The sequence below is a fragment of the Chrysochloris asiatica genome, unplaced genomic scaffold, assembly GCF_000296735.1.
Source record: "Chrysochloris asiatica unplaced genomic scaffold, ChrAsi1.0 scaffold00240, whole genome shotgun sequence".
Taxonomy (NCBI): Eukaryota; Metazoa; Chordata; class Mammalia; order Afrosoricida; family Chrysochloridae; genus Chrysochloris; species Chrysochloris asiatica.
Window position 1 is genome coordinate 570,355 of NW_006408758.1, and position 14,883 is coordinate 585,237.

The following is a 14,883-nucleotide window of genomic DNA, read 5'->3' on the forward strand; positions in this document are numbered from 1 at the left end:
TTCTGAAGAAAGACATCATGCTTGGTAATGTATAGAGTAAGCAGCAAAGGAGGAAGATTCCAGAAGAAGTGGATTGACACAGTGCCTGCAACAATGGGCTCAAGTATAAAACTGTTATGAGTATGACACAGGACTGGGCAGTGTTTCATTTTTTTGTGCATATGATTGTAATAAATCAGAGCTGACTGGATGGCATCTAACAATAATAAGAAGAATAAATAAATCTGTCTTGAAAGAAGTAGAGTCAAAATGTTCTTTAGAAATAAGGAAGACAAAATTTTGTCTTATATATGGTGGACCTGTTAACAGAATGGGTCAGTCACTGGAAAAGAGCACCATGTTTGATAAAGTAAAGCATCTGCAAAAAAGGGTAAGACCACCAATAAGATGGATTGACATAGTATTTGTAACAACGGTCTCAAATATAATAAAAATTGTTAGGATGGCATGGGACCAGGCAGTGCTTCATTTAGTGTTGTTGTTATGTGCCGTGGAGTTGGTTTCGACTCACAGAGACCCTGTACAGTGTTTCCAAGTCTGTAAATATTTATGGGAGCAGAAAGCCTCTTTTATCTCCCACGGAATGGGGTCTATTTGAGTAGCAACAGACTTGGCAGAATCTCACAAGAGCAACAAAATATTATCTATATAGCTAGGACTGCAAAAATGTGTTACTGCTAAACAAAGCATTTAAAATTATCTGTTATCATCAGTGTCTTAAAAGGAAACTTTGTTTTAATTGAATATTCTGTTAACCATTGCCAAAATCATGTGGGAGCCCTATCTGACTTTCTCTGTCTTCATAGGGGGAAGAATCAAACTCAAAATCAGTCCAAGAGTGGTTACTATGAATTAGAGATTAGACGTGCTTCCACTTTACTACCTTCTTTACCCAGTTCTGACACCAACCGTTCCTCCCACAGCATTTTTTTTTTTCTTTTTTACCTCACATCTGCATTCAGCAATCAATTGCAATGGCTGCATAGAACTCATAAAAATATTCACAATTATAGAGTTTATTAGGGAAGTGAGCAGGATACAATACAGATCAAAACCAACTCAAGAAACAGTTTTCCATGCAGGAACACCTTGACTGCCATGCTGCAAGCATGCCTCACTCTTATCTTCAACCTCTCAGCCATGTGGTCCCTTGGCTTCTGCCTTCCTTGAGCATATGTAACAAAGTTCTTTTTGTCATTCTGTGAATGACCAAAGGACACATTCTGCAAGCCAGTCTGCTGCCCCTAGGTAGCTCAAAGGTACTTTGTTTCTTCATGCCACTGTTGCCTGTTGCCATCACTTCTGCAGTTGCTATTTCTCTAGGTTGTTGTTGTCAGGTGCCATTGAGTCAGAACCGACTCATAGCGACCCCATGCACAGCAGAACGAAACAATGTCCGATCCTGGGCCAACCTCACTACTGCTGCCACACTTGAGTCCATCAATGATGCCACCTGGCCAATCCATTTCGTTGGGGGTCTTCCTCTTTTTCTCTGACCCTCCACCTTACCCAGCATGACATCCTTCTCCAGCGACTGTTCCCTCCTGACAATATGTCCAAAGTATGAACGGTGAAGCTTAGCCATCTTGGCCTCCAAGGAGCACTCTGTCTGCACGTCTTCAAAAACAAATCTATTGGTTCTTTTGGCAGTCCATGGCACTTTCAGTATTCTCCTTCAACACCACAACTCAAAGGCATCAATTATTCTACTATCTTCCTTATTCACTGTCCAGCTTTCGCATCCATATGAGGTTATTGAAAATAACACGACTTGGGTCAGGCGCACCTTAGTCCTCAAGCTGACATCTATTCTCTTTAATACTTTAAAAAGTTCCTGTGCAGCAGATTTTCCCAATGCAATACGTCGTCTGATCTCTTGACTGTTGCTTCCGTGAGTGTTGACAGTTGATTCAAGAAGAATGAAGTCCTTGACAACTTCAATCTTTTCTCCATTGATAAGAATGTTGTGTATTGGTCCAGTGGTTAGGATGGATCTCATATGTTACTCATACTCTTCCTTCTTGATGATCCTGGGATCTTCCATCTCTGATTCTGAGATGGCTCTCTTTAAACCTAGAAGGAGGGCAAAACTAACCAATCCAAGCCTTAGAGTCCTGTATACCTTATTTGCATCGTCCCACCCAATCACTTGGTGGGAATTAAGGAGACTGAATAGAAAAGTCATATCTAGTAAATTCAAGATACCACAAAAGTATTGATACAAAGCAGATTAAGCAATATTAAATCATAAGTAATCAAATTTTATAAATGAAAATAATCTAAATCTATAGTTAGAAATCTACACAAATCAGTTGGCCAATAAATTACTGAGGGCCACAATGAAAGAACATGACTATTTCTAGACAGATAAGGGACTAACAGTACTACAAATCTGTACCCAGTTCATTTTGTAGCCATTTGGGGCAACTTGCGTAGTCTTGCCAACTATTATTTTTATCATCTCCATAATACAGAGAGTATTTAATTCATGTGTAGCAAGAATGAACAACATGTATAAAATATGGTGTACCATAGCAAAATCCACCACTTTTCTGTCAGTTTGTTGTACTGTGGTAGCTTGTGAGTTACTGTGATTCTGGAAGCTATGCCACCAGTATTTTAAATACCAGCAGGGTCAATCATAGTGGACAGATTTTATATGAGCTTCCAGACGAAGACAGCCTAGGAAGAAGAAGTGACAAACTTCTTCCGAATATTTAGTCACTGACAACCTTATGAATAGCAGAGAAAAACTGTCAGATATACTGTCAAAAAATGAGCACCTCAGGTTGGAAGTCACTCAAAATGCACTGGGAAAGAGCAGCCTCCTCAAAGTAAAGTTGACTATGATGATGTGAATAGAGTAAAGCCTGTGTGAGAAAAGCCTAAGGGACCTTAATTTGCTGATGGAGAACAACTCAAAATGAAGAGAAACAGCTGAAAACATCCATTCATAATTGGAACATGGAATATACAAAGTATGAATCAAAGAAAATTAAACATTGTAAAAAATGAAATGCAATGCATAAACACCAATATCTTAGGAAATAGTGAGCTGTAAAGGATTGGTATTGGCCATTTTGAATCTGATAAACACATGGTTTACTATGTTGGAAATGACAAATTAAAGAAGAATGGTATTGCATTCATTATAAAACGAACATATTCAGATCAGTCATGAGGTACAGCACTGTCTATGATAATATGGGAAACTGTATATGAAGAAAAACATGGCATCAGGATTGGAGAAAGACTCATTAACAACCTGCGATATTATCCATGTGCCTATAGCGAAGACCAGTTAATATCACTATTAATCAAATTTATGCACCAACCACTAAAGCCAGTGAAGATGAAATAGAAGAATTCTACCAACATGTTCAATCTAAAACTGATCAAAACTACAATCAAGATGTATTGATAATTACTGGTGATTGGAGTGTGAAGGTTAGGAGCAAAGAGAAAAGATCAGTAGTTGGAAACTGTGGCCTTGGTGATAGAAATGATGCTGGAGATCACATGATAGAATTCTGCAAAATCAATTATTTGTTCATTTCAAATACCTTCTTTAGACAACATAAGAGATGACTATACATGTGGATCTCACCAGATGGAATACATAGAAATCAAATTGACTATATCTGTGGAAAGAGACAATGGGAAAGCTCCATATTATTAGTCAAAACAAGGCAATATGAGCATCAATTGTTCATATGAAAATTCAAACTGAAGCTGAAGAAAATGAAAACAAGTCCACAAGAGCCAAAATATGATCCTGAATATATACAACCTGAATTTAAAACTCATCTGAAGAACAGATTTGAAACATTAAAGACCAACTACCAAAAGACCAAACGAAAGCAAAAGGCATTAAGAAGACAAGAAAGAAGGAAAAGGTTAAAAGGGATGTCAGAAGAGACAATGAAACTTGCTCTCCAGGGTAGAGATTCTGAAGCAAATGGAAGAAATTATGAGGTAAAAAATCTGAACAGAAAATTTCAAAGGTCAGCTCAAGAAGATAAAATGAAATATTACAACAAAATGTGCAAAGATCTGGAATCAGAAAATCAAAAAGGACACGCTTATGATTTCTCAAGCTGGGGAAACTGAAGAAAGAAGTCAAGCCTTGACTTTCATTATTGAAGAATTCTCTGGGCAAATTATTAAATAATACAGAAAACAGCAAATATAGATGGAAGTAATACACAGAGTCACTGTACCAAAAGGAAATGGTTGATGTTCAACCATTTCAAGAGGTAGCATATAGACAGGAGCCAATGACGCTGAAGGAAGAAGTCCAAGGTACATTGAAGAAATTTGCAAAGAAAAAGGCTCAAGGAATTGATGGAATAAAAATTGAAATCTTTCAAAAAAATGAAGTGGCACAAGAGGCACTCACTCATCTATGCCAGGAAATTTAGAAGACAACTTTCTGGCTGACTGATTGGAAAAGATCAGTATCTGTGCTCATTCCAAAGAGAGATAACCCAACATAATGTGGATATCATCAGACAATATCTTTGATATCCCATGAAAGTAAAGTTTTACTAAAGGAAATGCAGAAATGGCCGTAAGCATACATTGACAAAGAACTTCCAGAGAAGTTCAAGCTGGATTCAGAAGAGGCCATGGAATAAGAGATATTATCATTCATTTCCGATGGATCTTGGCTGAAAGCAGATAATTCCAGAAAGATGTTTACCTCTGCTTCATTGACTATGCAAAGGCTATCGATTGTGTGGATCATGACAAGCTATGGACAACATTGAGAAGTATGAGTATTCCAGAACACTTAATTGTGCTCATGAGGAATCTGTACATGGACCAAGAGGCAATTGTTCGAACAGAACATGGAAACTCTAAATGGTTTAAAATTAAGAAAGGTGTGCAACAAGGTTGTATTCTTTCACCATAATTATTCAACCAGTATGCTGAGTAAATAATATGGGAAACTGGAGTATATGAAGAAAAACATGGCATCAGGATTGGAGAAAGACTCATTAACAACCTGCAACATGCAGATGATACAGCCTTGCTTGCTGAAAGTGAAGAGGACTTAAAATATATACTGATGAAGATCAAAGAACATAGCCTTCGGTATGGATTACATCTCAATGTAAAGAAAACAAAAATCCTCACCACTGGACCAATAAACAACATTCTTATCAATGTAGAAAAGATTGAAGTTGTCAAGGACTTCTTTTTTCTTGGATCAACAATCAACAGTCAAGGAAGCAGCAGTCAAGAAATCAAACAATGTATTGCATTAGGTAAATCTTCTGCACGAGGCCTTTCTAAAGTGTTGAAGAGCAAAGATGTCATCTTGAGGATTAATGTGCACCTCACCCAAACCATGGTAGTTTCAATAACCTCATATGTATGTGAAAGCTGAATAGTGAATAATGAAAACCATAGAAGAATTGATGCTTTTGAACTATAGTGTTGGAGGAGAATATTGGAAGTAACATGGACTGCCAAAAGGACCAACAGATCTGTCTTGGAAGAAGTGAACCCAGAGTGCTCCTTGGAGGCCCAGATGGCCAAACTTCATCTCTCATACTTCAGACATATGGTCAGAAGGGACCAGTCACTGGAGAAGGATATCAAGTTTGGTAAGGTGGAGGGTCAGAGAAAAAGAGGAAAACCCCAGCAAGATGGATTGGCAAAATGGCAGCATCAATGGGCTCAAGTGTGGCAACAATTGTGATGGTGGCTCAGGATTAGGCAGTGTTTCATTCTGCTGTTCATAGGGTTTCTATGACTCGGTACTGACTCGATGGCACCTAACATCAACAACATAGCATGTTACTTTCAGTAGGTACTCAATAAACTCTCTTAATAATAATCCATATTGATATTAAGGGAGTCTCCTAGTTATCTTTCTTCATTATTTTTAATTGTCCTTTTAAATATTTTAAAATATGAGAATGGTGCTCTTTTGATGAACAGAAAGTTGTGTCATTTGTCTTAAAATAATTGTAAATCTTGGGTCATGGAAATGTCTGTCAATATATGCACATTTTTAACCTGCATATGACAATAAGTCCTAGAGTTCATGTAACTGTTTTGTTTATGTGGGTTTTTTGTTTTGTTTTTTTTAAAGAAAAATCACAGAGACTTCATTATCCCCAACACAAGACAAGTCTTCATGAAGCAGTGGGAAGCTGCTCTGGTCCCGTACTTGCCATTAATGAGTGGGTTCTACAGGACAACCATGACTTTGGAGATGTAGTGTTCCTTGTTTATTGGCTTACACTTCTTCTTGCCTTTGCTGTTTTGGGGGGCTTTGGTCCACATCTCTTCCATGTTCTCCAGCACCATATGCCAATGCCTATTAAAAGCGTTCATGTAGACCATCAGCTTCATTTTGTAACAATTGATGAACACTTGGCTGTGGTTTTTGATCTATTGCATGAGCTCTGAGAGGAGCACCCTGTTAAAGTCCTCCTTCTCCCACTTCTGTAACCCTTCCTGGGTTGTCTCACTCTTGGACTTGAGGAGACTCTTGGTGCTGGCAGCATTCTTGGGTCACTCACATATCCTCAGTGTTACTTCTTTCTCTGCCTGTTCGTGTATCGGTTCATAAAATATTATCTATAGTGCTATTTCTCGGAAGCAGAAATTTTGTAACAAAAAGATGTAGTAGTTAATCTTATAGTCCAGAAACAGAGGACCACAAAACTATTAAGGGAGAAGAGCTTGAGCAGAATATGGGGCCCTGTCTAAAGAAGCAGTGACACCAGAGATGAAGGCAGATATGACAACATGAAGAGATAAAGCAACTGAGAACTCTAGACTCATGGAAATAGAAAGGCTATGTGCTTGCAGCCAGGAGGCAGGCTTGCAGAATATGCCCTTTTGTTGTTTAAATCATTATATAATCCTAAGTGTTTTTGTGTACATAAAAAAAACAAAAAAACAAGAGAGAATAAAAGCAAATACTGTTAAATTATGATGAATAGAGGGGATTGTAATCATTGCAATGAAATGATGAGTGTAAAAACCAGTGTTCTGTCATGTAAACTATCACTTAATTCACAATAAAAAGTTAAAATTAAAAAATTAAAAACCCACAAAATAAACTACAGCACAGTTGTCTCATTGAATAAGTTGCTGCTCTGGCAGAGTAGCAGTTACAAATCAGGCTGCTAACATCAGGGTCAGCAGTTCAAAACTACCAGCTGTTCCATGGGGAAAAGATGAGGTTTTCTGCTCCTGTAAAGATTTACAAAGGAGCTCTGGTAGCGTAGTGGCTACGAATCGGGCTGCAAACCTTAAAGTCAGCAGTTCGAAACTACCAGCCGCTCCACGGGAGAAAGATGAGGCTTTCTATTCCCGTAAAGATTTACACCCTCGGAAACCCTGTACAGGGTCGCTATGGGTCGGAACCGACTCGACGGCACTTAACAACAACAACAAAGATTTACAGTTTCGGAAACCCTGCAGGGTCGCTAAGAGTCAGAATCGACTCTACGGTACATAACAACAATGTCAGCAATATTGTACTAGGAACTCTACAAGGTAGGATTTCTCAACCTTTATTAAATTATCAAAATTTATTGGAGTCATGAGGCTCTTATTCTGTGACGTAGCATATGCTTCAAACCATAAGCATAAAATTAATTAATAATTTAAAAGTATAAAGTAATCAAAATTGCTTACATGGCTGACTTTCAGTTCAGGGGCAAAATAAATGAAGGGACTCAGCAAAGTCTCTTCAGCAGAGACATAGTAAAACCAGGAAAAAATGCATTGCTGGGACAGTCCTGGAGCTTTAAATTTAATGTAAAATAGGGGGAAATAGTTTTGGAGGTCTAAAAGGAGGTGAAATCATAGGGGCAATAGTAAAGAAAGCAAGGTTTCAATCTAACGAATGAAAGTCAGCTGCCTTAGTGGAGATTGGTGGTCAAGGCCACAACAAGCCAGCTACAGCAGGAAAACCACCCAATGACTTCTGAAAATAGAAATGTAAAGGTTTTTTGGTTTTGTTTTTTCTTCCGCTGTTTTGCTCTCCCCTGTTATACCCTCTCTTCCCAGAAAATCCAAGAAGAACATGGAAACATTAAAACTATAAGAAAACTCACATTTTGAATTGTGCCCCATCAGCAAATGAAGGTACCACGGGCTTTTCTCCCACAAACTTTACTCCATTCGCGTTATCATGATCAACTCTACTTTGAGGAGGCAGCACTTCCCCAGTAGCATTTTGAGTGCTTTCCAACTTGAGGAGCTCATTTTCTGGCACAATATCTGACAGTTTTTCTCTGCTTATTCATAAGGTTTTAGGTGACTAAATATTCAGAAAGTAGTTCATCACTTTTACCTCCTACTCTGTCTTTGTCTGGAAGCTCATCTGAAACCTGTACACCATGGTAGACCATGCTGGTATTTAAAATACCGTTGGCATAGCTTTCAGAATCACAGCAACTCACAAGCCTCCACAGTATGACAAACTGACAGATGAATGGTGGCTGTTTGGTTTTAAGTGCAAACTGTCACTTTAATTTCGAGGAGATCTGTGTGCATGCATAGTAAAACCCTCCAGGGGTTGGAGTGGGGTGCCCATTTGCTCAGGCATTCCCTCTAGTCACCAAAATGGAGGTACACAGACAGTGAGAGACCAATGAACAGATACCAAAAAAAGAATATCCACACCTGCATTTCTGCGGTTCTGTCAGGCGTTAATGTCCGTTCTGATCCTCCCCCCTCTTGGTCTCTCTCAAGTTGGTGGCTCCAGAAGTAGCTAAGTGTCTTGATTTAGAAAGCAATGGATTTATTGATTCAGCTACAAATTACCCTAGCTGTAAGCCTTCCAATCTTCTAAATATTCCTTTGTATGTGGTTCAGAGTTCTAGCACCATCCCCTGAATTTGCTTGGTCTGGTATTCTGTGTTGTTGGTGGTGGAGCTTCTCTCTGCACGACTACCTGATCCATCATCTTTGGGCATCCTGGATTAGGTGATACTAGTCATTAGAGAGAGATAAATCAAAACAACAATGAGATATCGTCTCATATCAGCAATAAAAGTAAAGATTAAAAAAGTAGAGGACAATAAATGTGAGCAAGGATGCGGAGAGACTGGGACACTCCTGCATTGCTGGTGGGATTGCAAAATGATCCAATCACCCTGCAAAGCAATTTGGTGCTGCCTCAGAAAGTTGGAAATAGAAATATCTTATGATCCAGGAATTTCTCTACTTGGTATTTACCCACAAAAAATAAGAAGCATAATACGAGTAGATATATGCACACCAATGTTCATAGCAGTACTATTTACAATAGCAAAAAGATGGAGACGGCCTAAGTGGCCATCAACTGAAGAATGGATAAACAAACTGTAGTACATACACACAATGGAATATTATGCTACCTTGAAGAACAACAAGGAAGCTGTAAGTCACCACAGAAAATTGATGAACCATGAGGACATTGTGTTGAGTGAAATGAGTCAGTCACAAAAAGGGTAATACTGCGTATGACAACTATTGCAAAAATTAAGAAAAAGAATCCATACTAAAAGGGGGGGAGGGTGATTCTTTGCTGGTTAACCGGTATGTGGGGAGTGGGATAAGGAGGGAGGAGAAGGTGGAGTAAGTACAAGGTAAGGGATAGACATAGGATAGTTTAGGTGCTGGGGATGGGGGCAATACACTAGAAGGTGGATGGGAATGGAAGAATAAGGTGAATGGCAGAACAGTTAGGCATATTTGCATGGGCTAAGTGGGACAGAGGTATATAATGAGGTGTGCACAACCTTGGAACAACATGGCTCTGGGTTACAGAGATTGAAGTATGGTTTGTATAGGCAAAAGGGGAAATAATATTAAGATGCTTGGTTGTCTTTTGAATCTTAGTATCCCTTGCATACCATTATAAAATAGACACTTGAGGGAGAGAGAAAGGAATATCCAGAAATATCACGATAGAAAAAGTGTAAGTATGCCTTCTGCCTATAACTGATTGTTGTTGTTGTTAGGTACCATTGCGTTGGCACTTACCCATTGCGACCTTATGCACAGCAGAACGAAACACTGCCTGATTCTGGGCCAACCTCACCACTGTTTCCAAGCTTGAGTCCATCTATGCTGCCACTTGGCTAATCCATCTCAATGGGGATCTTCCTCCATTTCTCTGACCCTTCACCTTACCAAACATGGTATCCTTCTCCAGGGCCTGATTGGAATACCTAAATTTGGGCTACAACTTGCCCAGTGAAGGAGGATTCCTGTGGAGTCTCTGCATTGCATAAGACCATAGGTGAAATTCTGAGCCCCATCCAGAATCTTCTGAGGTGGGAAATCTCCACTTGAAAGGATAAGCAGACCAGCCTGGAGTGGCTAGAATGACAGAAGATACTTTTTGAAAGAAAGACTGACAGGTAAAATAAAAAACAATAACTGCAGTCCAACTGACTACTACAAGAACAAGCAAGTTGTTTGCCCAGGAGACATCAAGGCATGTGGTCAGGTCCCCTCAGGGCAAGCTCCTTTCCAAGACTAAGACTCAAGGGGAATATATGAGCAGACGTGTGGTCTAACTGGAGACCACGTTGGTCACCGATAAGGAGAAGTGAGGGAAAAACAGCAATGAAGCTGTGAGCTAAGTCCTACCTGGTTGCCCAGCAGTATGTCAGACTCTTGGGCACAGAGTCAGTGACATAGCCATAGAGGACTAGAGTGGAGAGTTAAGCATCCAGGTTATAAGAAGAGAGGGCATATGTACAAGAACAGCCACACTCGCAGATAATACCTACTGGTTGGATGATCAGAACTCAATTTAAAGAAAGAAGAGAGAAAAAAGAGTAATCTGATACAATTTGATGAACTTGACCTACACCTATGGATGCAGTAGCTCAAAAGAGGGAATAAATCTTTAAAGAAGGTATCATTTCCACCTCATCAGTACACAGGGTAGACAGGGATGGGCAACGTGGACATTGGCTACCCAAAAAGGGGGTGGGGGTAACAAAGGCAAGAAGTGACTGGCTTACAAGATTTCAAGAGGGAGCCTAGATCCACAGGGCATGGAGGAATCTCCACTGAGTGGTATCCAATCTGTCTGGGCGGGACTGATGAAAGGAGATAAGTATAGGACTCTTGTGGTACAATAGTGAATAACTGCTATCAGGAGTGATTGTGAGAGTTGTACATATAAAGGTAGGCTTTTTATAGCAAAAGGAGAGGAGTGTATGACTTTGCAGTCCTGGTGCAGAAGTCCCTGGGACCATCAAGGGAGAAGAGTGGGGTGTGGGACCCTACCCAGAGAAACAGTGACACCAGGGATGGAGGTAGAGACGATGATGTGGAGAGATGGAGCAGCTGGGCACTCTGGACCCAAAGAGTGAGAGAAACTGTTTGCTGATGACCAAGGGGCAGGCTTGTGGGGTATACACTTTGGTTGTTTGATGATGCATGGACAGGATTGTAATCATGGCAATGAAACGATATAAGATAGGATGAATGTAAAGCTAATATTCTCCCATATAAATGATCACATAAGTCACAATAAAACATAAAAAAAAAAACCTTACGACTCCCCTTGACCTAGAGATGAGAAAGAAAGAGTAGTGAGACCTTGTGACACCTGATCCCACGGACACGGACAAAGCCCCAGAGGGCTGGCGCTAAGAATGAAGCATCCAGCTGATATGAAGTGAGGGAAAACTACAAGAACACCCGAACTTGCAGATAGTACCCATTTTACCTAGCCTCAGTGGCTTGATAATCATAATTCGACTAGAGGAAGAAAGCAAAAATGGTAAAGGAAATGAGGGTAAATTGCCATAATTTGATGAACTTGACCTATACGCATGGACATAATAGCTCTAATTACCCAACAGAGAGGGAAGAGTCTTCACATCAAATATCGATGCTATCCACTCTATATACAGGGTAGATAGGGGTGGGCAACTTATACACTGGCTACCTAAAATATTTGTTATTGTTAAGTTCTGTCAAATCGATTACGACCCATGGCAACCCTGTATAGGGTTTCTGAGGAGCAGCTACTGACCTTGCAGTTCAAATGGCTTTACAGTCTGGCACATTAACCCACAGTGCCACACCAGGACTCTATAGAAAGTGATTAAGACATGCAATGACTGGCTTACAAGTTTTATACAAGGCATATAGTTTAATAGTGTGTAGGGAAAGACAGAGTCCCCACTGAGTTCATTATCATCTTATCTAGATGGGTCTGGTGAAAAGAGATGGGGATAAGATTCTTTTGATTCAATAGAGAGTAATTGTTATCATGACTAATTGTGACTGTCAGAATTGTAAAGGTAGAAGTTTTGTAGCAAAAAATGGGGGATGTAGTTATTCCTAAAGTCCAGAATCAGAAGACTCTAGGACCGACCGTCAAGGGAGAAAAGCTCAAGTGGAAATTGGGAGCCTATCCAAAGAAGCAGTGACACCAGAGATGGAAGCAGAGATGGGGATATGGAGAGAGGGAGAAGCTGAGGACTCTAGATTCATGGAAAGAGAGACTGAAAGTTGGTAGCAAGGAAGCAGGCTTGCAGAATGTGCTCTTTGGTGGTTTAAATTATTATATATGCCTGAGTGTTTAAAAAAAAAAAAAAAAAAGAGCTACAATGAATAGACAGAAATACTGTTAACCAATGGCACATGCAGGGGGTTATAATCATTGTAATGAAACAAAGTATGGTGGTGGTTATGTGCCATGGAGTTGGTTCTGACTCTTAGCGACCCTATAAAGGGTTTCCGAGACTGTAAATCTTTATGGGAGCAGAAAGTCTCATCTTTCTCCCACAAAACAGCTGGTAATTTCAAACTACTGACCCTGAGGTTAGCAGCCCGATTCATAACCACTACACTACCAGAAAGTATTTGATTTGTTAAATGTAAAACTGACGATCTGCCCTGTAAACTCTCACTCAATTCACAATAAAAACTTTTAAAAAAAGGAAAGAGGAAACCTAGATCCAGAGGGCGCAGAGGAAGGTAGAATCTCCACTGAGTTGTATCCAATCTGTCTGGATGGGGCTGAAGAAAAGAGATGGAGATAGGACTCTTGTGGTACAATTTTGAATAATTGCTATAAGGACTAACTGTGAGGGTTGAAAATGTAAAGGTAGACATTTTGTAGACAAAGGAAGGGAGTGGTTGACTTTGCAGTCCAGGAGTGCAGGTCCCTGGAACCATCAAGGGAGAAGAGCAGAGTGTGGGAACCTACCCAGAGAAACAGTGATGCCAGAGATAGAGGCAGAGATGATGATGTGGAGATGGAGTGGCTGGAGACTCTAGTCCCAGAGAGGGAGAAGGCCTGTATGCTGATGATCAAGGGGCAGGCTTGGTTGTTTGATGATGAATGGAGGGTATTATAATAATGACAGTGAAATTATATATGATAGGATGAATGCAAAGTATCACATAATTCACAATAAAGCATTAAAAAAAAAAGTATAGCTCTTCCTCAGAAAGTTGGAAATAGAACTACCTTATGATCCAGCAATTCTTCTACTTAATATATATCCACAAGAAATAAAATCCATAAAGCAAGTAGATATATGCACACCAATGATCATAGTAGCACTATTCATAATAGCAAAAAAGATGGAGACAACCTAAATGTTCATCAGTGGAAGAATGGATAAAACAACTTTGGTACATCCGCACAGTGGAATATTATGCTAACTTGAAGAATAACAAGGAAGATGCAAGCCACCACATACCATGGATGAACAAGGAGGACATTGCTGTGAGTGAATTTAGTCAGTCTCAACAGGTCAAATATTGTAAAAGACCATTATTGTTAAAGCTTAAGTAAAGATACTCACACTAAAAGGAAAAAAATAAAATAAAATAAACATTCTCTGTTGGTTACTGGGGGAATTGAAGGGGGGAGGAAAGGAACGATAGAGTTCAAAGTAGGTGATAGACAAATCAAAGTTTGGGTGTTGTGGAGGGCAATACACAAGAAAGGGCAGGGGTATGCAAGAACAATGTAGATAGGAGACACTTAGGCAGCTTTGAATGGGCTAAATTGGGACAGAGGTGAATAGTGATGTATGATCAACCGTGGACAACAGGTTTCTGTGATACACGGATTAAGGCATAGGCTGAATTGGCAAAAAAGGTGAAATAATGTTAAAATACTAGTCTGTCTTATGAATATTGGTTTCCTTTGCCTACTACTGTAAAATTGAAACTTGAGGGGGATAGAAAGAAATATCTGGAATGATTTTATAAAAGCTTGTAAGCCTGTCCTGTGTAGCCTCTGCAATACATAAGACTATAGGTGGAAGCCTGAACCACATCCAGATCTCCAGAGATGGGAAATTCCCACTTGAAAGCACAAGCATCCTGGAGTGGCTAGAAGAACAGAAGATACTTCTTGAAAGAAAGACCTACAGGAAAAATATAAAACAACATAGGCAGACCGACTGTTACTACAAGAACAAGCAACTTGTTTGCCCAGAAAACATCAAGGCAAGTGGTCGGGTCCCCTCAGTGCAGACCCCCTTCCAAGACTAAGACTCAATGGGAATACACACTCTGATTGGTGACCACGCACGACACCAATAAGGGGAAGTGAGGGAAAAACAGCAATGAAGTGGTGAGCTAAGCCCTACAATGTTCAATAGACTTCTGTGAACCTGGGTGAAGACCTGGTTGACTAGCAGTATGGCAAGACCTGGGGACTCTTGGACCCAGAGTCAATGACATAGACACAGAGGACTGTTGCAGACCGTGTAAGACTAGTCAGAGGTTCGAGGCCCTCTAGGGCTGAGTGTAACAAATGAGGTCACTGGCAGTTAATGGAAAATTGCTTTCATCTTAATATTCAGGTATATATATATTAAATTAATACACTGGAGCCTTTGAAAATCCACAGATAAATGTGATATTTTCCTAAAGCCA

General features: G+C 39.8%; 1 pseudogene; it reads right to left on the bottom strand.

Annotated features, from left to right (window-relative positions):
- Window positions 1-6,108: 6,108 nt before the first annotated feature.
- LOC102840790 overlaps window positions 6,109-14,883 on the bottom strand; it is a 48,040-nt pseudogene continuing 39,265 nt past the window's right edge.